This window comes from Cyprinodon tularosa, unplaced genomic scaffold (assembly GCF_016077235.1).
Source record: "Cyprinodon tularosa strain WSP-4 unplaced genomic scaffold, ASM1607723v1 ctg260, whole genome shotgun sequence".
Taxonomy (NCBI): Eukaryota; Metazoa; Chordata; class Actinopteri; order Cyprinodontiformes; family Cyprinodontidae; genus Cyprinodon; species Cyprinodon tularosa.
In genome coordinates, this window is record NW_024038962.1 from 775,730 (window position 1) to 801,316 (window position 25,587).

At 38.0% G+C, this 25,587-nt stretch overlaps 1 protein-coding gene across 2 annotated transcripts in view; it reads right to left on the bottom strand.

The window, feature by feature from the left end:
* The window catches only part of dlgap1b (discs, large (Drosophila) homolog-associated protein 1b), a 136,845-nt gene that overhangs the window by 64,766 nt on the left and 46,492 nt on the right, over window positions 1-25,587 (bottom strand). For both annotated transcript variants that reach the window (XM_038289017.1, XM_038289018.1), the window contains exon 2: window positions 22,686-22,771. The gene's annotated coding sequence lies outside the window, so the exon portion shown is untranslated. The remainder of the gene's footprint in view (window positions 1-22,685; window positions 22,772-25,587) is intronic.

Genomic DNA, 25,587 nt, shown 5'->3' on the forward strand with positions numbered 1-25,587 from the left:
TAAAAAGGCCCTCACAGTGATTCACAACAGAGCGCCTGTGGCACAGCTGTTTGCTACACTGCAATAGAGCTGGAAACCAACATCAGATCATATATGCTGTTTTCCTGGGAGGGACAGATACATGGAGGCATGTTAACATGAAAGCAAACATGCTGTACAGCTGAAAGAGTGCTTAGCTGAGTGGATTTTTGATGCTGCTACTGAAGTGCAGCCTTCAACAGGTAGAATGAATAGGTTTATGGCAGATTTTGGGTAAGATCGGCCTTGACAAGACAGCTGTGGTATTACATTATACTTTATGTCCATCTTAGCTGACTGACCTGCTTGGGTCTCTACCTGTTGGGTCAAACTTCTCCATATAGCTTATGAACAAGTTGACAGACCTCTTTACAAGTAGCCAATAATAACCCAGCTTTTCAACCAAGCAGCTAATTTGTTTTTTGTTTTTTTTCCACACACAGTACAAAGCAAAATCTGTTTGATAATTACTTTAAAAAATAAGCAAACTTCTGCTCTGGATCTTATAGATGTAGCAATATCCCTGATCAATCTAAGGAATAAGCCAAGCATTAATCAAAGTGTTATCAATGTTTCTTTAGATAGATTCATTTTGTGTTAAGAAAAAGAGTTATGCTGTTGCTATTTGTACAATAGTAATAGCTACAGGAAAGGAAGCAGGACAAAAATCATAAATTTACTGAAGAACGTTCTGCACATCTAAAAGTACCATAATTAAATCAACCAGGCCAGCTGACAGCCTTGACTGGACGAGTGGGAGTCCGTCAATAAAAAGTCTTGATTAATCAATTTTTGAATGAGGTCTTACATTTTTTAGTAACCTTCTCTGGAAGCAAGAGAAACATATTTAATAGTTATTGAATAAGTCAAAAATATGCATTTATTAAGGATAAAACTATATTCATTTAAATATTTACACTAACAAATGGAGATATTTCCAGTTTTTATTTTAGGAAATATTTGACTTTCCATACCTAATCCAGTCACATTTGATACCATTTATAGATTTTTACTTAAATGATGGCTACTTTTGTGACATGGACCACGAAATGTTCTGGTAAAAAAGTTTCTTAAGCAGTTAAGGCTGAACAGAAGGATTGTCTATTTGTTTACTTCCACAGCAGCATTGCTGCAGCCTCAGAAGCGCCATGTAGTCACGTAGGTCAAATTCAAAACTTCTCAATCTCTTCACAATACCCATTGGTCCGTTCTTAATTATAACAGAAAAGATGGGGAACAACTGGCGACCTGTCCAGGGTGAACCCCGCCTCTCGCCCATTGATAACTGGAGATAGGCACCAGCATCCCCTCGCGACTCCACTTGGGAGCAAGCGTGTTAGAAAATGGATGGATGGATGGAAGATAGGGAACAAACCCTCAACAGAAACTGCTATGTTTTTGCTCCATTGGAGTGTTTACAAGCTATGACCGCCTTCACAGGCTTTTGCAGGTGAAGGCGATCTAAAATTCTGTTCAATCTATAGCTGTTCCTCCAACATGAGACGGCCTCTTCAGGTAAGAGCCGCTGTATCCGTCATGTTAAAGTGATGGAGCTGCTGCCTGGATGTGTATGGAGGAGAAGATTCAGGTTCTGTATTTTCCTGTCTGCACCTGCAGTACAGCCAGCCTTATGTATAGCAGCTTGACAAACTACAGAGAAACTGCATAGGCAGCATAAGCAGTTAGAAGGAATGGCTGGTGGGGGTGCGTCCCAATACTGTATTGGATAATAAAAAAAATAAAAAATGAATGCTAGGAAAAGATTTGATGAAACTTAGGAATAAAGCTCAGATTTCCTTAAACATCTTAAAGAGATAATAATATTTGTGACAAAAGATGTAGGGGGCGGTGTTGAGGCTTGTTCTGTATGAGCTGACTGATGGAGTCCTTGAGTATTTTCGACTAGATCCTAAACGGGGATCAACTCTTTGACAGTCTGAGATCCTACCTGGTGATATTGAATGGACCTAAATATTACACCCCAGAGATGCTCTATTGGGTTTAATACAGGACTTTCTGGCCTAGTCAATAGTATCCTCCAGGAACTGCCTGCATATTCTTGCTAGATAAGGCAGAGCATTATCATCCATCAGGAAAAACCTATTACCCAAAGAGCCACCGAAGGATCTACAAATCCGTCTATGGGTGTCATCAAAATACCTAACGGCAGTCACGGTGCGGGTTTATCCTTTTTATGTCTGTGTATTCCTCTACAGGTGCTGGTCATAAAATTAGAATATCATGAAAAAGTAGATTGATTTCAGTAATTCCATTTAAAAAGTGAAACTTGTATATTATATTCAAACATTAAATACAAACTCATATATTTCAGATGTTTATTTTGTTTAATTTTGATGATTACAAATGACAACAAATGAAAATCTCAAATTCATCATATCAGAAAATTAGAATATTACTGAAGACCAATAAAAACAAAGGATTTATAGAAATGTTGGCCAACTGAAAAGTATGAACATGAAAAGTATGAGCATGTACAGCACTCAGTATTTAGTTGGGCCTCCTTTGGCCTGTATTACTGCAGCAATGCGGCGTGGCATGGAGTCGATCAGTCTGTGGCACTGCTCAGGTGTTATGATAGCCCAGGTTGCTCTAATAGTGGCTTTTAGCTCTTCTGAATTGTTGGGTCTGGTGTATTGCATCTTCTTCTTCACAATACCCCATAGATTTTCTATGGGGTTAAGGTCAGGAGAGTTTGCTGGCCAATTAAGAACAGGGATACCATGGTCCTTCAACCAGGTACTGGTAGCTTTGGCACTGTGTGCAGGTGCCAAGTCCTGTTGGAAAATGAAATCTGCATCTCCAAAAAGTTGGTCAGCTGCAGGAAGCATGAAGTGCTCTAAAACTTCCTGGTATGTGGCTGCGTTGACCCTGGACCTCAGAAAACACAATGGACCAACACCAGCAGATGACATGGCACCCCAAACCATCACTGACTGTGGAAACTTTACACTGGACTTCAAGCAACGTGGATGAAGTGCCTCTCTTCTTTTCCTCCAGACTCTGGGACCTTGATTTCCAAAGGAAATGCAAAATTTACTTTCATCAGAGAACATGACTTTGGACCACTCACCAGCAGTCCAGTCCTGTTTCTCTTTAGCCCAGGCAAGACGCTTCTGACGCTGTCTGTGGTTCAAGAGTGGCTTGACACAAGGAATGCGACAGCAGAAACCCATGTCTTTCATACGTCTGTGTGTGGTGGTTCTTGAAGCACTCACTCCAGCTGCAGTCCACTCTTTGTGAATCTCCCCCACATTTTTGAAGGGGTTTTGTTTCACATTCCTCTCCAGGGTGCGGTTATCTCTCTTGCTTGTACACTTTTTTCGACCACATCTTTTCCTTCCCTTCGCCTCTCTATTAATGTGCTTGGACACTGAGCTCTGTGAACAGCCAGCCTCTTTAGCGATGACCTTTTGTGTCTTGCCCTCCTTGTGCAAGGTGTCGATGGTCGTCTTTTGGACAACTGTCAAGTCAGCAGTCTTCCCCATGATTGTGTAGCCTATAGAACTAGACTGAAAGACCATTTAAAGGCTTTTGCAGGTGGTTTGAGTTAATTAGCTGATTAGAGTGTGGCACCAGGGGCCATCAATTTTGAACCTTTTCACAATATTCTAATTTTCTGATATGATGAATTTGAGATTTTCATTTGTTGTCATTTGTAATCATCAAAATTAAACAAAATAAACATCTGAAATATATGAGTTTGTATGTAATGTATGAATATAATATACAAGTTTCACTTTTTAAATGGAATTACTGAAATCAATCTACTTTTTCATGATATTCTAATTTTATGACCAGCACCTGTATGGATACGTCTTCCAAGGCCAATACTGACCCACCAACAAAGCAATTATGCAGAACAATATTGCAGGCAGCATAACGGTCATTGCAGCTTATCCCCACGAGCTGAGAGTTAATCTTCTCCCATCTGTAAAAAAGAACAGGGCGTCGCTTCTTAACCTGACTGCCGCATGCAGTGTTCCCTGCAAAAAGTCAGTTGAGCTCGACAGTACCAGGCAGTGAGCATATGGTCCACTAGAGAATGTCGGGCCCTCAGAAAATCTGTTTTTAATGATTTGGTCAGAGACAAATGCCAGTTGTCCCCTAGAGCTCACTTTGTAGGGCTCTGGGACTACTCATTCTGTTCTTCCTTGTGCAATGAAACAAATTCATGGTACATATTAAACTATGTTGATGGGTTAAGGACCTCTGATGGCCTTGCAGAGTTCACCTACAGTGCAGTGTTTGACTATATCCTGGAATCTCCTCCATGCTCTTGTACAGAGAGACACAACAAACCTGACATTGAAAATGATTAACAACCCTCTTTAATACTTGATTGACCAGATCCATATCCTCTAAGTTTAACTGACTTGATATGAAACTATGATCATTTTGATTCTTTAGCTTGTCTGAACAGTAAATCGAAAAAAAAAAAAAAATCAAAATAGAAAAGATAAGACAAGATCACAAACACAATAACACAGTATAGCACTGTATGAGGTGAGAAGTATGATTTTATACTGAAATTACAAAAGTGCAAAGAGAATAGGGAAGAAGGGCAATCTATAAATACTGTTCCTTATTGAAACTGCATTAATAAAACAGCTGAAGTTTTGTTTTGATGCCGTTTTTCTTTAATGGTTTCACATCTGAATACTGAAAAATAGATTAAGTTTTATCTAACACACGGTAAAATTCTGTGTACTTTTGCAGTGGTTAGCTTTATCTTTGATGCTCATTGCACCACCCTGAGCCTTTATTCTCAAGCAAGTAAACAAATATGTTATTAAATGCAAAAACACATTGATTTGCTGCACAGAATTTTTAAAGCAAGCAGTGAAATAGATAAGACATGCAAAAGGACTACAGCAGCGTATTGTTGTTTTACAAAATAAAAGTCTGGTGTGGGTAACAAGTAGAAAATCTATTTCTATTGTCTTAAAGCTGAAGTCTGTAAGTTTTTAAAAATCACTCTGGAAAGAATAATTCGGGACGAGTCAAAACAACCAATCACAGCCAGAGGAGCGTCTGATGGAGTGTCAATCACAGCTCACACACGCTGAACCCAACTAAACCTTCTCAACTTAAATCAACTTAAATATGTGCTATAGATAAATACTTCCATGGAGTTCTAACAACTCAGCATCTGCTGACTAAAGCCTGCCATACACTGTGCGTTTTGTTTTTCAATCGTTGCACGCATCTGCTGCTCACACTGTACGACTAACTGCAGGGTTAAGTCGTACAGTGTGAGCAGCAGCTCACGATTTATGTTTGGCCCGACACTCTGATGCGATCTATCTGCTCACACTGTACGATGAAAAACCACGTCGGAATGAGTTCCGCAGTGAGATTGAGCTGCTCTGAAGCTCTCTATCCTGAAGCCAAACAAATAGAAGGGGAATATTAAGCTCTTTATAGTGAACTGCGCTGCCTTGGCAATTTGTGCAATTTTGTGCTGAGGGTCCTAGAAATGAAGGGCAACGACGTATTTGGAAAAAGGACGTGGCTGAGCAGGCGTGGCTGAGCAGGCATGCCTGCTGCGGTCCGTCAATTTTGCAGACGGAGCTGCATTTCAGTCATTGCCCTGCGACGCTGCTGTGTTTACAACTGAGAGAAAGATGAAAAAGAAGAATCCTTGTTTGCGCATGTGCCCTGAGCGATTTGCCCACGAAGGACGGGAAAAAGTCAAACATGTTTGATATTCTCCCGACCTCACGATTCCTGAGCAGGACGTGGTCGTGAGAGGCTGATCGCCGCTCGTAACCTCCTGTACACTACACGACTCATGATCAGGCTGAAACTCGGCCCAATCGAAAGATTCTCGCATGACTAGAAAATCGCCCGGAATATTGCACAGTGTACGCTGGGCTTAAATTATCTGTCTTGTATTTCAAAATAAAAGTTTGGGCTGTCCATCTCCAGTACTGGTTGGTAAGAGTAAACCCTGGAAAGGTCTCCAGTTCATCAAAGTTAAACCATAACTGTACACACTGAAACCTAAGGGCAATTTAGTTAGACCAACTGACTAATTTTGCATGTTGTTGAACCGTGGGAGGAATTGGCTAGTGCTGGACATTATGTAAAGCTCTTACATGTTTAAAAAAAAAAACTTTTTTATTTCAAGATAACTGTGCCTCCAAATGTTCTGCCATGCAGCCAAGTGACTGAATAATCTAAAAGCAAATATTTTTTTTGTTGAAATTATGTTTTTTTCCCTTAAATCTATATGAAATAATAACAGTTAAGTTTTAGTATGAAAGAAGAAAAAGTGAAAGGAGGCATATAAAGACATGAAGTTAAAAAAACAAACAAATGCATACCAGAATAATGTAGCATAACATTTTAAATACAGCCAGAGGCCAGATAGGCACTAAGGATGATGGTGTTTCCTTGTATATTCACATTATGCTGAAGTTGATTTTAGAGATGTCAGGAGACTCTGGGAAGCTAACCATAATGTCTTACTGTTAAAATGACTGGTAAATGATGGATGAACTCATCTCTTCTGTTGCTTCAGCAAGAAAAGGTTTTGTAGGAAAAGTGCAGCTGGTAGCTTGTGGTTTTCCTTTTACATTTTACACATTATGATTATCAGAAAAGCAATAGCAAACTGATATAACCTTATGTATTGATAGTAAACCACAGGTATATTTCTAAACATAAAAAATGAAATGCATAGCGCTAACATTTCTTTATCCTGTCAGCCTTCACAACATGTGTCCATATTAATGTGTCTGCAAGGGACAGCTTGGCATCTACTCGACACATTTTCAATAATATGACAAAGTTAAAAGTTATTGCAGTGCTCTAAAGCTTCTCATTTCTTAATGGGCTGCTGTGCTTTGACACCAAAATCAGCATATTTCTGCCATCTCTATTGGCTGCATTATAAAACTGCATCTCTTCACAGATGAATGGATGTGCCTGGTTTCTATAGGACAGCTCCTTTGTCACAACCAAAATAATTAGGCTGACTGTCGGAGCCCTGTCTGAAAAATGGAGTGACTGTTGACTTATGGCTTGGGACCCACCAATCACATTTCAGAGACAAATTCCTCGAGTAATGAGGACTATTTGAGAAGGCTAAACAAATTAACCAAGATACTGATGCTTAGAGAAGCCACCGTGTTTGTTGGTTTGTCTAAAGAACTTTCCTGACTGAAAAACCGACTTGGCAAACAAAAACAATTCAAAAGGCACTGATATTTGCTTCAGAGAGCATATCAATGTCATTCTTTACTGATCTCGTGCAAAACATTTATCATCAATATTAAAGTCTCGTATTTAAATTACATTAGCAGTTATTAGGGATATTTTTAAGCAGAAATTTTTCATGTTCATAGAAGTAAATCCCCTGATTCTAAACTAGCTTTTCATAACATCTAAAAAAAAAAATTGCTAAGATAAGGCTTTATGAAAATTCAATCTGCAGGAAAATATTTATTCTTGTTTATAAGAACGAACATAATCCCTGAAGAATCTTCCCATTTTTGTCATATGAGATTGAACTGAATAAGCCTTGACACTTGTCTTTGACTATAACAAAAGACCATGACCCAACCAAGATAGCTTTTGTATGGCTTAAGGTTGTGTCCATCAAGGCATTACAGTGGGAAAGAAGAAAATGAAGCCAAGATCTATGATATTTATTTTAAAGGTTACATTTAGAGTCAGAGGGACATTAATTCAGTCAGTCAGTCATGTGGTTTCAAGGTTTGGTAACCTCTCTGACTATCAAATTTTCCATCTGTTAGATATCAGCAAAGTATGGATGATCTTATTTGAATGCAAAAGTAATATCAGATTAAATATGCGATTTTGTTATGAACAATTTTAAATACATACAATTTTGCTCCCAATTGGAAATTAAATGTTTTAACTCCAACAGTTTTTTTCATAAGCTGATGTGCAAGTTAAATGCTGTGGACAGGAAGGACCTCCTACAGCAGCCTGTCTTGCAGCGGATTTTAACATTTTTTTTTAAATGAAGACACCTTCTTGTTGTTCAATAGTTAAAAAGATGCTCAAGGTTGTCCCCACTGCTCTCCAGTTTGTGAAAATTTATTTATAAAATAATCTCCAGAGGTCCAAGAGGAATTCCAAGAACAGAGCTGACATTATCTATTACTTTAGTAGGCTGCTTTAAGTAAGTTGCTCTGAAGGCAAGTTAAGTTTATCAACACTGTAATGCCAAAACTGCCTTGACTCACATGTGAATTTAAGTGACGTCCCATTCCTAATCAATTATTGTTCAATATGATGTTGGCCCACCCTTTAAAGCTACAGTGTGTAATTTTCAGCGACATCTAACGTCCAGACTGCAGACTGCAGCAACATGAACATCTCCCCCCCACCGCTTCTCCCCCTCAACAGTACGGCGAGCGTTACGGGACAAAATGTCTTCCACGACGTCCGCATCACCTACCTTCTCAAGTGATGAGGCTTGTTTACATAGATAATTTTACAGATAGTATTTCATTAGTCTGTGTAGGGTATAGATTTCATGTAGACTTAAGATAATAAATATACCTGTTATTTTTTCTACATCGTTGTGACGTTTTGGTGAGCTGCTTTGCATGGTGATATAAACAGACGAAGTAATTGTAGTCATTAGTTTAACAGCGAGATTGTGTTCGCTGGAAGAATATATATTCCCCGTTTACAGAGTCCAAGTCTTGTTTGTGGCACGGGGGTTACGAGGGAGAGGAAGAGGGCGAGGAAGAGGGCAGAGAGGCCGGGGTGGGCGTGCAGCCAGGGCCAGGCGAGGGAGAGGTGCCAGCGGGGTGACTAGAGCAGAGGAGGAAAGGCTTAAAGATCTCCAAAGGAGCCGGAGAGAAGTAACCGAGGTATATATCCAGAAAATTATTTTACAGAAAATTACTGAATCATTACCTGTGAAAAGTCAGGGACGTTGATGAATAAGTATACTGGAGAGTAACAGCATCATCACGCAGCATGTTATTGTAATGGGCGATTTCGCAATCGCTAGTTTGTTGGCTCTGCGCTACCGTAGCGCAAAGATGTCTGCCTCCATGGCTGCGAGACCTGCTCCTATGTAATTATAAATAACGAATTCTAAGGCAACGCAAATATTAAGGTTAAGAGGCTGAGCTCGTAGATGATGATAAATAACATAGTTATGTATAATATATTACATTTCTGACTGTATATCCCTGTAATTATTACACACTGTAGCTTTAAAGCTAAAACAGCTTCAACCCTAAACCCAAAAGATTAAGGAATAAAGGACATGTTTGAATTAGTCTTCCAGAAAAGCATGTGTGAGATCAAACACTGTTGCTGGATGAGAGGCTGGTTCGCAGTCTACACTCAAATTCAACCAAAAGATGTTCTATCTCGTTCAGGACTCTGAGCAGGCCAGTCAAGTCAATTCACATCAGACTTCTGCATCCATGTCTTTATGGCCTTACTTTGTGCATTGGCACACAATCATGTTGGAAGAGGAAGGAAACAGCTCCAAACTGTTCCCACAAACTTGGAAGCATGAAATTGCCCAAAACATCTTGGTATCCTTAAGTAGAAGTAAGGATAATTGACAATTACTGACAATCAGGAGGACAACTTATTTTGATGATCCACCAGGAGAAAGAACATCCTCCACTATACCTTTAAAATTTGCATTAAACACGTTCAAAGTTTTGTTTTCTCTCGTAGAGCAGCTTAGAAACTTCTGAAAAGTGTAGCAAAGAGTAGCACATGTTTATTGCCAGAGATGGATTAGGGTGCTGTGACTATAGCTTAGCAACATCTAAACTGATGAAATCACATGCATTGTCAGTTACAGCAGATGGTGGAATGTAAGCTGTTCCTCAGCATCTTCTTTTTAACTTATCTGAAATTTGAGGTTGTTGAGGTACAGTAGCCTTTGAGAAGTTAATCAGCTACTCCTGATTGTGAAATAAAAGAAAAAATGCTACGTTTATGCTTCATACCAAATATCCAAAAATAAAGGTTATCAGAGTTTCACAGCATCCAAAACCAGAGTTAAAACGCATCCAAAATAGAAACTGTGATCCCACCTGAGCAGCGGATCTCTACTGCTCCTCCTAAGTTACTATGCACCTCTTACCTACTTTGGAGTAATACTGCTCTTATAACATGTCAGTTCAAGTGAACAGTTATGTCTGGATACATTTTCAGTGGTGTCATAAATTGTAGTGGTAGCATAGTCAATTTTATATACAAACAATGGAAAAAATTATTTTAAGATGCACTTTACTTTTGAATTTGGTGAAATTAGATGATATTATTTAGGGAAATCAAAGTACAGAAAACCACACACAAATGCATAATTGAAACTTGTTCAAAACTACAACACTAATGTATAATTCTCCTACTTCACAATCCCACAATATTTAATATTTTTCAACATACTATAATTGTATAAACTTAAATGTAGTTTGTCTCTGCAATGGGACAATACATGAAGGCATTAAAGTAAAGTTGTCCATTACAGTTTATCAATATATTTCTCATCTTCTAGAAATAGATATTCCTCACTTTCTTAAGGTTTTCTGATAAGGTAATTTTCATTTTCCATAATTCAAAACAAATTGGCTACAAAGCCACATGACACAGTCACATACAAGTGCTACCTGATTATAGATGTTGCACAAAAGCCCTTTTTTGTGATAATAACACCATTTAACTAAGAGGTAATTTTAAGGCTTTCAGACTAACCTATTTCCACCAACCTTGATATTACAGAAAATGACAAATTTTCATGTTTTTCTTTTCATCCTTAATAAAGTTCAATAAAGTCACCTATAAAAAGCAACCAAGGGAAAATAGACAAGGTAGGGCAGCAGCATCAAAATGGGAAATATATTTTCTTAAGATTTATTTTTTCTCTAACCCATGAAAAGTCATATATGCTCGCTACTTTAGTATTAAATATGAGAAAAAAGTAAGAGTTAGTAATTTTAAGAGGTAGTGTCAAGGGCTTTGTAGGAAAAATAGCAAAAACATGTCAAACTGTCAGTTTTAGGGTTAGTTTTGAGCATTCTCCCAAGTCTTCATATTTGGAATCGAAGGCAAGAGAGCACATTTTTCATAAAGTATTAGTAGGAATTTATAAAGCTACCAAAAATTCAAACTGACCTCCAACTTCTCAAATTGGCTTCCAATGTACAAAGGTGCTCAGCTGTTAAACCTGTTTCTTTGGTTTAGATGCATTTATCATAGGGGTGCATTACAATATTACAGTAGTTAGAATTCTGAATAGATTAGGTCAGGCACTTCATCTTAATGGAATTAAATTGGTCTCAGATAAAAAAATAGACCAAGTTTTTTTTCATTATCAGGACTTATCATTTAAATCCCATATTTAACAGATTTCGAGAATGTCCTTCTCCAACTCGTCTTCTATGTTATAAGCGACCAGGTCGCAGGGGCAGCAGCCTTAGCAGAGACTCCCAGACCACCCACTTCCCAGACACCCAGGCCGGGGACGTTACCAGGCCAGCCAAGGGACATTCAACCCAGCATGTCTTGGAGAGTCCCCTGAGCCTCCTCCTGGCAGGACGCTCCTTGAACACCTCCCGAGGCAGGCGTCCAGGGGGCATCCGAAAAAGATTTCCAAGCCACCTTAGCTTACTTCTTTTTAAGTGAAAAAGCAGCTTTACTCTGAGCCTCTCCTGAATGAACAAACTCCTCACCTTGCCTTTAAAGGAATAGTACACCCAAAACATGATTAGCCTTCATTTTCTACTCACCCCCATGCTGAACAACACTCTGGAGTACTTTTTTGATATCTCAAATGCATCTGGAGATCTGGGAGGCTTCTTGCTGTCTGCTGACATTCAAATAATGGAGGTCTATGGTGCCCGAGACAGAAAGGTCCATAAAAGTCCACAAAAAACGTGTCAATATTCCTCCATACTGCTCGTCCAATGGATTCCAAGTGTCCTGAGTGGGTAGCATCCAGAATTTACTCGAAACGAAGTCATTTAGAATGTTTTTAGAGCATAAACAGTAGTGTATAGGATTTCCTGAAAGCGCGCGCCTGCGCGTTCACGACGCTACGGAAGCCGGCAGACCAAACCAGATGAAAGTGCGCATTCAGCGTCTGCTCTGCCGATAATGCAAGCGTAGAAGAAGAAATGTGCTGTTTACCTGTGCAAAGAAAGAAACAACGAAAGAAAAATGTCTGAGGACTTCAGTGTTGAGGAAGAGCATGAGTTCTTTGCCGAGCTGAATGCGCACTTTCATCTGGTTTGGTCTGCCGCGGTTTCCGTAGCGTCATGAACTCGCAGGCGCGCGCTTTCAGGAAATCCTATACACTACTGTTTATGCTCTAAAAACATTCTAAATGACTTCGTTTCGAGTAAATTCTGGATGCTACCCACTCAGGACACTTGGAATACATTGGACGAGCAGTATGGGGGAATATTGACACGTTTTTTGTGGACTTTTATGGACCTTTCTGTCTCGGGCACCATAGACCTCCATTATTTGAATGTCAGCAGACAGCAAGAAGCCTCCAGATCTCCAGATGCATTTGAGATATCAAAAAAGTACTCCAGAGTGTTGTTCAGCATGGGGGTGAGTAGAAAATGAAGGCTAATCATGTTTTGGGTGTACTATTCCTTTAAGGTAGTGCCCAGCCACCCAGCAAAGAAAACATTTTAGGTGCTTGTATCTAGGATCTCCTTATTTCGATCATGACCCATATTTCATGACCATGGGTGAAGGTAGGAAAGTAGACCGACTGGTAAATTGAGAGCTTTGCCTTTTCACTCAGCTGTGTTTTCACCACAACAGACCAGTGCAGCATCCACAAAATAGCACTAGCCATGCCACTCCATCTATCAATCTCCCACTCCATTCTCCCCTCATTTGTGAACAAGACCCCAAGATACTTGAACTTCTCCACTTGAGGCAGAACGTCTCCTTAAACCTGAAGGGGGGAAGCCACCTTTTTCCAGTGAAGAACCACGGCCTTGGACTTGGAGGAGCAGATTCTCCTCCCAGCAACTTCACATTCAGCTGTGAACTGCCCCAGGGCATGCTGTAGAACTTGGAATGAGGGAGTCTGCAGAACCATCAGCAAGAAACCAGGACGAAATTCACAGGTCGCCAAACGACCAGGCGGCCCCTGGCTGGGCCAGAGGAGGTTATGTGAATAAAGGTTATAAACAGGACTGTAATGCCGGCAATGCGGACTAAACTTCTCTGTTTGTACAGAGAGTGATTAGCCCCTATAAAAGGGCCCCTAACCTTATACTCCTGAAGCGTCCCCCACAGTGCAGCACAATGATAAAGAGGTGTGTCAGCTCCAACAGCTTAACAACATCCAGTTAACCTATCCTCGGGGCCGATCTCATCCATTCCCGAAGCCTTGCCACCTTGGAGTTTTTTTGACCAGCTGAGTGACTTCAGCCTGGGTGAACGAATCCAGCCCAGAGCACCACATCTCTTTTTCCACCATGGAAGACATGTCAGCTGGATTGAGGAGACTGTCAAGGTATTCCTTCAACCATCCAATGACGTCCTCTTTCAAGTTCAGCAGCTGCCCACTCCCACTAAGAACAGTGTTAACAAGCACTGCTTCCCCCTCTCGCAGCGCCGAATGGTTTGCATGAAACTCTCAGAGGACAGCCGACTTTCTGCATGGCCTCTCCAAACTCCTCCCAGGGCAGCGATACACTTGGCCTTACAACACCTGCAGGCTACCTAAGGAAAACCACAAGCCAACTGGGCTCGATTAGACTTGGTCAGCTTGGTTTCCACCACCAGGTTTTTGGTCAAAACAGACACTGCAGCTATGGGCGGCTGGATTAACATTTGAGACAGATAACATGGTCCACTCAGTCTGCATGTCTCCAGCCCACCCCTGAATCTGGGAAGCGCTCCCGGAGGTGGGAGTTGAACAACTCTCTGACCAAGCGTTCAACCAGAGTTTCCAAGCAGATCCTCACTACTCGCCTGTGCCTGCCAAGTCTGTCAGGCCTCCACCACTTCCAGCATATCCAACTTATCCCCAGCTGGTGATCAGTGGACAGCTCTGCCCCTCTCTTCACAAGAGTGTCCAAGATATGTTGTCTGTCCACCAATTTAGGACAAGAAACACTGGCTTACGTGACTCACATTTTCTGCTGGATAAAAAGCAGGTTATGTGCATGCTATTTGATTGTACAGTATGCACAGTGCAGTCACTTGCTACTGTCGTACAGCATCAGCATCAAAGTTGTGCTAGGGGCAGTCACAGGGTTAGGTGATTTAAGTCAGTGACTGTACAGTTATTTATGTAAGAGAAAAGAAAGATGGCCATGGGTGCCTATAACTAATGTGTTACTATGCTTTTTACTAATACACTCTCAATATTCACTAAATGTCTGTTGCATTATCAACTTTAATTGAACATTCAGGGCAGAATAAGAATTAAATATTGTATTAATATTGTACCAGACAATAACTGACAGTAATTAGGATTTCAGAAAGAACAATGTATGAAAATGAGACTTGAAAAGGGGTTATAATAATGAGATTGAGAAATAACTTTTGCTCTGCAAAGCTACAAGCTTAACTTATCAGGGCAGAGGTCACCGATTGGTAACAGGAGGTGGGGAAGTGATGTCACATCAAAGGAGACAGAATATCTGGAAGTGAGATCCAACTGAGTAGAAGGAAAGAAAAGGGGGGTTTGCTGTCTTTTTGTCAGAGTGCTGGGGGAGACATATTCATGGTGACACCCACCTGCAAGAGCCAAGCAATCACAAATACGGATGCAAATCCCAAGGACACAAACCAGACACACATATCGTTGTTGGACTTGGAGGCACTTTTCTGGCTCTCCTAGCACCCTATGGACATTTAATCCTAAACTAACGTGAGCATGGGGAGCAGGTGTTGCAGCAGGTGAATGCTGCATGCTAATGGTTGGTAGCTTAGCTCCCAGCTGACTACAAATCAGAACTTGAGGGCATAAACTGATGTGTAAAGTCCTCTGTCAACGTACTATAAATTGTTTATGTCAACAACGCGGACATGTCAATCCCAAGCTTATTCAAAGTCTATCAAATACAACATACTGAAGTTTTATAAGAAAACTGCGTGAGTGAGATGACCTACAAACCTGACCCCATCTGTCAGAGTAGAGCATAACTTTCCACCTAAATATTGTCAGAAGCTTAGATATCTAGAAGGTTTAACCATAGAGGTCAAATTCAAATAATATTTTACCAAATGCTATGGAAATACATGTAAATGTTTGACTTTGTAGTAAATAAAACATTTTCAAAACACATTCTGGTATTTTCAATTCAATTCAGTTTATTTATATGGAACCAGACAACCAGATAATACAGTCAGATTGGTTGAAAGTTTTTTATCTAAGGAAAATCAGCTGATTGCATTGACTCATGAGTCGAAAGCAATCCCTCACACAAGCATGATTTACATGGGAATAAAAATGTGTTTATTCTAATTCATATAAAGCAACAAAGGGATAGTTTAATTTAATTTCACCACATGAGACAAAAAGTAATGCAACAGACTGCAACAGAAACCAGTGACAAATAATGCTTCATTCAATGATATTTACTTAGAAAATTTGAGAATGTTCTGTTCCTATCATTTTAGTGAGAAGGCATTTATCCTCAACACTTTCCTTCAGTATAATTTGCAGTTGCTTGCTGGAAGGTAAATGCAAACTTTAACAATTCTTAAGAGTTTGCTCCTTTAAAATCATGTTTTTTTTTCCAGTTCCCTTATAGGTGGTTTACATAATTTGCCATTATTTCTCCTGCTGATGCTGAGCAGTTAAGTGCTTAAATTCCAAATAAAGCACAGGGAGCATAAAAAGGTTATTTGCAGTGGTGTATTTTATGAGTAACCAAATGAACTGTGAAATGAGGAAGTTGAATTAACTACCCATTTCATAATTTGCTCAGGCACACACAGATAACCACTCTAATTTGGCTGGTAGCCGAGGCAATGTGCTGCATTTAAGGTTTTTTCTTTTTTTGCTTATTAGACGTCATCATTGCTGTTGTTGAGGGAGCATGACATTTGAGGCATCCCATTTTTCCAAGAGATATCGTTTTAATTTATCTTTCAAAGACAGAGCAAGAAAACGGATGTAATTAAAACTTTCAAGTGTAATTAAGAGCAAATGAACAGAGGGTGCTTGAAGGATACACATTTAAACAAAAGGCCAGAATAGCTTTTTTATGTATTAATGCAAGTTTTAAAAAGGGTTAATATCTACAATTTTTATTACTTAATCAAATGTTTTCTGCTAATTGCCCCCCTTACAAGTGATGTCAAAAGTACTGATGTGTTAAAATTATCTTTAGTTCATAAATATTTTAAAGTCATATCACAGATTGAGAAATCCGATCCGTCTTAGAAACATATATATCCTGTGATATGCAGAGTTTTGCCTGCCTCCTTTGCACACTTTGTAAGAATTAAGTTTCATATATTGCAAAATAGAAAATTGCTTGAATGTAAATCTCTATATTGCTGCACAATGGGGAAAGTAAATCTCTGCATTTAACCCATCCTCTTGGGGAGCAGTGGGCTGCCACTGTGGGCACCCGGGGAGAAGTGTGAGGTTAAGGGTCTTGCTCAGGGACCCAGAGTGGCATTCTGTGGGAATCAGTGGGACATGAACTCAGAACCTCCGGGACCCACGCACAATGCTCTAACCTCTAGGTTTTTCTCTAACCCACACTCATTCACTTCAAGCGACTATCAGATTATCCATGTGTTAAACACCCTTAGGTGAATGCTGCATGAAGAAAATATGCAATACTTTAACAATTTCAGCTCATATATTTCTTTGCATGTACTTTACTTTCCTTCCCTATGCACTGTTATTTTCACTGCTTTAACAATTAACCTCTATTATTGTGCACTTCCTAACCATGAGATTGTTCTCATCTTATCAGTCTCCAATTACACAGTCACTTACACTTTAATTTCCATAAACATACCCCTCAGAAAGCTGACGTTTTAATGCATCATCCTCCATCAAAATCAGTGTATTTATAAGGATAAAATGATGCTGCAACTCTGAAGGAATTCTGTGATACAGCCTACATTTCTCTCTTAATTCCTTGCTCTAATACTACACACATCTTGGCTTAGAGGGAGGTGGTGCAGAACATGGCTTATTTTCAAACAGCATTCAATAGTGACCAATGTCAGAGCATGATAGGTTTTCAAGTGGTAAGCTTTGCTTGTAGTAAATCCAGTTATTTGGCAGAGGTCCTCAGCGCTGAGGAATCACAGCTGGCATGAAAACTAAAGCTGATCACTAAAAAGCTTTTCAACAAGTTACCATTTTCCTTCCCTTATGTTTGATTAAACGTTTAAAATGAAATACAGAGAGACATTTTTTAGAACCCGAGGATGATTTTTATGGTTTTATGTATTTTGTAAGGTATAATTCTTCCTTTAAAGGTAGCATTTATATCAACCCATATTTTGTATTCACTATTAAAACAGTGTTTTGTGTAACACTTCGCCCCTGATAATATAGACATGGTGAGTATCAAAAATTTAGCTGTCAAAGTGAACTGTTTGCAAATGAACTAATGCCCTGTACTGCAAATAAAATGTGCAACCAAGCACAGAAATTTTAAATATTGATATTGCAATTAAGGGCACATACATTCGTACAGCTATAAAATAATATGCATTCAATTCTAATAAGGTTGTTTCATGAGCAATGATTTTTATTTATTGCAGATATACATTTTTTATAGAGCAATGACATTTTTGTGTGGGTGTGTTGTATTGTTGTGTGCTGTAATGTGTGCCGTTTCTTATAGACCACATGACAGAAAAAATAAAGTTGCATAGTTTTAATCCTTAAAACATATTGGGCCTACATTTGGTTTCATCTTTAAGAAACAATTACATCTTCTTAAACTTTTTACAACTGCTTAAAAATTGCAAGCACAAATTTTCTTTATATATGCAGTATATATATATAAAGGATTAAAATAATATCTCCACATAATTTTATGTTGATCATCGTCTAAGGAGAAAAATATAAGACTGTGAAATTAATAGGAGTTAGCTCAGAGAAATTGTGAAATAGATTATAATTAAAAAAGAGCTACATCTCAGATTCTACAAAGATAAATTTGGGTGTTAAATATCAGTTAGTTCATGAGGAATTAGGACAGGGCTGAACAAACTGGTAGGCGGCATTGCTTAGAGAGAAGCATCTAAACTCTGAACAAACAGCACTAAATTACGACGGAATTAAAGTAAGTGTTTTGGTCATAGCACATGGCACTATATCTGTAGAAAATCCAACAGCTCATACGTGCAGACAGCTTGTTCCAACAGTCAGTCTTGGGGATGAAAGCATAATAATATGGGCTTGGTTTTCAGACTGAGCACATGTGAAGGGTAACTGGATAAAGAAAAAATTTATATTTCTCTTCACAAGTAGTATTTACATACCGTCTCCCTTATTGTTAAATATGTTCAAATTGTGGAATTTGTTGTGTGCTTTTTACTCTGTGGTTAAGAGTTGAATAATACTAAAAATATTTTAATCTAAAACCTTACAGAACGGATATTGTTTTTTTTATCTATATAAAAACAGATGTCTTAGGTTAAGAAAAAAATGAATGGGAAAAACCCATTTTAAAAATTACACAGCTTCCTACGGCGGACGAGGGACTTTGAATATGCTGCATTATATTACAGCATATTCAAAAGTTCCCGGAACCACAAACATTTGACCAGTAAACACGAAGATGAGGCTTACACACACACCGAAAAAAAAAAATGCTGCAAAGGAGAAAAGCTAATATCACACAAAGCAGAAAACAGCAACGCTTAAACATATTACAAGTACAAAATATGCTGCAAATACATAATTTATACTAGCACATGCAAAGAAAAAAATACTGAAAGTAACAAAAACAATTTCAAAGTAAGAAAAGCCACAAAATAGGACCAAATTATATTATTGGTGGAGACTGTCATTTATTTATATGGAACCTGACTCTTTGCAAAGACATAAACGGAAGTTCAAAAATGGAGTAAAAAGATACAAAGAAAAACTTACTTCCTTACCTGAATGGCCTCCCAATTATTTTTTTCTAAGAGTCTGGGCCATAGATATTTATTCATAGTAATGTTTAAGTACCATTCTTATAGTTGATGATAATCTCCGAAGCTCTTCTGTTATACTTCCCCAGTTTGCAGCTTTTTTAACTTGTAGTTTTTTGCCTCTCGCAATTATGCTAGCATATTTTTTTTTGTGTTTGCTAGTCTAACATTGTAGTTTGCAGGACCTTTTGAATTTACTGTGAAATTGTGTATTTGCACTGCATTTGCAACTGTTGTTCACCATAGGTTTCTCATTCCTTCATCTCATTTCAAAGAAGTCTACATTTGCCCTTCAAAGTGCTTTCTTCCTCCAACCTGATGTAAGTGACGGAGGAGAAGGATGTGAGCGGAGCAGAAGCAGCAAGCACCAATGAAACAAAGAAAAACAATGCATTTTAGTCTGTAATTTTAGATTATTATGCAATTTCATATCATCACCTCTCCCAATTAAAGCATCAGTCCCTATTACAGCTTATGACACATTTATCAATTCTGTGCACCTATGATATCTATTCAAATGATCTAAGCTAAGTTATTTTCAATATGCTTTTAAAGTTCTCCACCATGTTTTTTTTTTTTTTTTGTTTCTCTACACATATTTAATGATCCTTGCACTAAGTTTATATTACTATCCAACCAGGAAAAAACTTTTGGAAAATGTTACCCCTGACCTTAAGATGCAAAACTATAAAAAAGGGGGATTTAAACTACACATAGATTCAAAATAAGCAACTTAGAATATATCTTTCGGTGTGGCTCGTTACATTTTACCTTTAAATAGATATTAACCATGAAGTACATTTTATTGAGCTCACATTTCTGTATTATTTATATAAATTTGTTTAATGTTATATTTCAATAGTAAATCTTTTGTTACTAGACATAAGCAAAAGAAATCATCTTAATTAGGAGCCTTAAAGGCTTGAATGCAGCCTGGGCATAATCTACATGATGTGCTTCTGAAATTAGTGAATTTTTTATATTCTAATTACATATGACTGTAGCTATATGGCGTATGCATCTTTCTAGCATGCGTCACCATTTGTGTAATTACTTTTGCCCTTTTTTGACATTGTTATATGTTGCTTTTAGGTGGAAATCCATGACATCAAACTGAACAGCTCTAAAGCATCAATTAACAAGTCAATAGAGCAAAACAACGATTATGGTGTCAGATTATGAAAGTATTAATGTTTTTATAAATGTCTCGCTAAATCCTTGGCACTGTCTTCTGTTTTGCTTTCTGCACAACACTGCAAGAGTACTAAAGCTTATGCCTGGCAGAGAAAACATGTTGAGCAATTTTACTTGCTATTAGGCATTTTCGAACATTTTGTCCACTTGTAAATCCCACCGCTACCATCTGCTCTGTCACCAGTGATCATTGCAAACAAACAGGAATAATAACTTGTCCAGAACAGCCACAGAAAACATTCCCTTTCCCACACCCCTATACTTTGCTCTTATTTAGGAATATTCCCATTATCTTCATCCCGCCTTTCAATTTTTACCTGCCAGTCTTTCTCAGATTTACTTTTGTGTCTCTTGGTCTCATTTCTACTGCTGATTATAGCTTTTCAACATTGACAGATGTGTTTTAATGCATCACAGGTTTAGAGCTAGAGCACAAAAGGTTGATCTCCAAAGGTCAGAGGTGAGTTATGAACATTCTGACTTTAAATTAGATATTGTATGTTTCGAATTGCTTTCTCAAACTCCTGTATTGGCCTGTTTGTGTATAACTTTGAGGCCAAAGCTACACATCTTGAGCATTTCTGTGCACCGTCTGGAAAAGTAATCATGCTCTGAGATTATTTTGTAAAAATACAAACATAAATTTCAGTGGATTTTGTTGGGCTTTCATATGATCTATCAAAAAAAAGAAAATAAATACATACTGTAAAATGGATAAATAATAATACATGTATGTCAATCCATTTAAACAATAGGGTGGTGTTCATTTCTTTTAAACTGATTTGGGCATTAATGTAATCCATCCAAATTTCCTTCAAACATCTCCTGAATAATGGGGTTCCTTATCCCATCTGTAAATGCGTTGCAGCTTAATGTCACAGATATTCACATTTAGTTCTGGCCTTATTGAGTACCCACTCTGGTCCCCAGCGTGCCAAGGATGCCGTGCATATGTTGTGCCGTTGGATGTGATAAAAAAGGTGACCCAAAAATGTATTTTTATTGATTACCAAAAGAGAAGGAACATGGTTAGAGATGGCTGTCTATAAGTGGCCATCTATGCAGTGTAGATTTCTTATCAGGTGAGTTTCAAAATAAGTCATGAGAGTTGGCTTAACTGTTCCTAACTGGGTTTAAGGTATTATACAATTTTCCAGAAAATTACGTGATTAGATCCCACTGATTAGACAATTTGTGAAAGAAGTGCACTGGATATTAAGATCTAAAGATTTTGCTACAGACATTATAGTTGAAAAAAAAAAAAAAGGATTGCAAATGAGCTATGGATTCACTTTACAGCCAAACCATGACCCCAAACATGCAGCAGAAGCTGCAACAGAGTAGTGTGGGTTAAAACATATAGTCATATGCTACAATGGATCAGTCACAGTATAGAACTAAATCAATCCAATGATATAAAAAGAGTCAAATGTTGATGTGCACTGCATCATCCCTGCTATCTACCTAAAACGGATACACTTTACAAAGAATAAGATATCCTAAATTACATTTTTGCCACAAAAAATAAATCTCAGGAAGTACAAAATATAACTGTACAACTAAAGTTTCAGATAGATAGCAATCTTAAGAAATTTTAAGTGCCCCCTTTGACATTTATTAGCTTGACTAAATATTTATTTCAGATTTCTCATTTACATTTCTTCCAAGGCTAAATTAACATTTCAGACATCCAAAGTAACATTCTTCCCTGTTGAATATGCTGTTGAATATGCTTGAATATGCTGTTGTTAAAAAAAAAGTATATATATTAAAAATATATATAAATGCAAATCTAATTTTTTTTTTTACAAACAAAATTTACAGTAAAAGTGTACTCAAAACTGGTATTTTAAAATGTAATGCAAAATATGGCAGCCGCCTGAAACGGTATTGCTGTGTATAATTTTAATAAATAAAGAAATGACTGGATCTAAATGCTGGATTAGCATCATTTGTCTGGTATCTGATCAAGTTAATTAGTCAATATATGATCCTATATTCAATCCGGCTGACAGATCAGTTCATCTCCATTAATGCTCCTTAATTTTTCTGTTGAGACTCATTCCTTGTTGCATTTTCAGATGAGCATATTAAAACATATACATGGGATTGTGCATGAAGCTTTCAGTTTGTTTTAAATAAAACCTTGAAACCAGGCTTTCTTTTAACACATTAAAGTTTAAATTTATTTTGTGTTAATCAATAAAACTCCAACCGAATACATTAAAGTCTTTTTGTAAAGGGAAAACTATCTGAAAACCATAAAAGGTTGTTAATGCATTTTCAATACACTCAAGTTATTCTTATATCCACATGAAAAGCAATTACCTAGGAGAATAACTCACCTGCTTTATTGTTTCATCTTTGGTATCTTTTCTCTGATGTGTTCAATCCCACACCCCTGGCTGTCTATGCTTCCACATTTCTGCACCTTGGATAGAATAAGAAAACAAACACAGTCAGTGGTTAAGAATTCATCAAAACACATCCAAACATTCATTGAGTCCCTCCCTCCTTGTACATAATGTGCTGGTCCATGTGCCATGTGCTCATGCTGTGCTGTTGCTCCCTGCTCTCTTTTCTGCACTCGCTTCAGAATGCACCACATGTGTTTCATTACTGGTGAAATGCTTGGGAATGGGGCACGGTATAATTCTTCAAAAGGCACATTTATGAAATATTGTCTGCTTCTCCACTGAACCAAGGAAGAAAATCACAGATGAAATATCTTAAGTAAAGATATTAAAATATGTATTATCAGTTAAGTGCTTAATTTTGTTTTAATAAAAAAAAAAAAAAAAAAAAAAAAATATATATATATATATATATATATATATATATATATATATATATATATATATATATATATATATATATATATATATATATATATATATATTGAACTAACTTGATCCTAAAACCCCGCCTTCTTGGAGAGCTCTAAACAGAAACAGGAGGAGGGAGGGGTGTGCAGAATTTAAGCCTATTTTCACTTGCTTAAATCTAGCATGTCAACTCCTTGAGGCACTCTGAAAAAGAGAATGAAAGGCAGCCTTTGTCTCGGTGCAGTGACTCCTCACTGCTGAAAGCAGAGCAAGCAGATTGCATTTACCTTCTACTTCCTACAGTTTTTATCAATGGCCTGTCCTCTTGATTTCCTCTGCTCACAATTCAAGCTTACACAACCTGACGTCGGTTCTGATTTTGTCTTTATAGCAAAAAAAATCACAGCAAGCCAAGCAATGTGAGAGAAAAAAAAGCAAACCTGCAAATAATGACGCTCTAAGTAAATGAGGTCGAGTGAAAGTGAGAATTACAGAATATGCTATGAGAGTGCCAATTAGTTTAGTGTGGGGGGCACAGAACAGATGGTGGTCTGCCTAATTCACGCCAGGTGGAACAGGTTGCATACACACATATGCACACAAAGTATCTCACAGGTCAGAGGGAGGTTAGCAGTATTCCAGTGGGCACTGTTGTTATGACAGACATTAAAGAGATAAAAAAAAAAAATTATAGGTCAGGTCATTTAAAGTACTGCAAAATACAAAAAAAAAAAAAAAAAGAATCAACACAAACAAGAACAACAAGAAAAAAGACGCCCTACTGCGGGTACACAAATATTAATGCTTGATGCAAGTTAGTTGAGAATTACGTCCTCCAAGATATAATTTCATAACCACTATACTGTTGCTTAGCGTCGTGTACATATGAACTTTCTGTCGCATTAAGCATAGGAAGTACTGCTGCATGTTTTTGTTCATCTCAGAAAAGACACAACTATGCTAAAGCAAAACATTTTAGGCATAGCTGAAATGCTGAACAGGTTTAGATCATGCTTTTATAACTAGATGAAAGAAGTCAAGGGTTGAACAGCTTGTCATTTTAAGATGCTCTTATTTCCATCTTTCCAACTGCTAAAGCTGGATATTCAGATCTTTTAGAGAGGTATCCTGTATTTGACATCTGTTGAAAACACCAAAGGGTCAGGGCTTGGAGTTAGAAATAGAGAACAAAAATATTTGCCTATTTTTTTAAAGTACACTAAAAATGGCTATGAGGCGTCATGATGATTAATTACCCACCAGTATTTCAATGAAGTCTCAAAATTAAAAAGAAACTGAAAAAGCAGATGAATGTTAGGGTACACAAACTCTCTTTGCACCTTTCAGTCCAGATTATGTTCACCACATGGTTTCCATAAATGAATAATTTGACATTTTCCGTTATTGCCTCAATGTTGCAGGATTGGGGAATATTCTGGAAACCAATTTTGGATTGAAAGAACAATCAAGCTGCTATGCTCTTCCTCTCTAAATCTTCTTTCTACCCATCCTCCACAGTGCTATAGTGAATAATATCACACATCCACTTGCTATACAGTCCCTTGCAAAAGTATTTGTCATGAGGGCAGAGGTCAATATTCCACCAGGACAATCACCCAAAACAGCTAAAGCACGACTTGAGTAGTCTATAGAAAAATTACATGTGCTAGAAGCAGTTATGCATAAAGAGTTTTTATGTTATTCTGTCCCATTTTTTGTTTACTAAGCAATACATGAGACATCTATAAAGGCTTGCTCCATAAATATAATTATGTGGACATCAAAAATTCCAATAGGGAGGGGAGGGCCCTTCTCAAGCTATTGCATATACAAGCGGTTTCAGTATCTACACTGTTAGTTTCAGACTTACTTCATCCAAATGGTTCCCAGCTTATCTTTGACAAGAGAAGGTTTGGTGAGGACCTGTTCTGTATAAAGAGGTGCATGTAACAGAGCATGGCATCTTACTTAATTTAACTTACGACAGCACGCTTTGTGCATATCTTGGGTAGTTTGAGAAAAGAACAAAATCATGAACATTACTGCTCCTTCTCCTCCTGTTTTTCTCTTCATTGATATAAGACTTAGCTTTGTATTTTATCATTAAAACGGTATACCGTAGGTAAAATATGAAGGTACACCGTTTCAAGACAGGCGTCCTCTTTTCTGCTGTGAATGGCTGGCAGGTAAAGGGTGCTAATGACCAGTTTACACCTTTAGTTACTTGGAGCCAAAAGTATAGAGATCTGCTACTACTAGTTCTTGATCTTTGGTCTTCAAAAGATCTTACACAGACAGAAGAGTACAGAAAGTACTATGGAGAGGCCAAAGCCAGGGGGAAGTTATATTACCTGTGAAAATGTGTATTGAAATCCTACCCTGGTTTACCTCACAGTTCTTAAACGCCTCAGGCTTATATCTG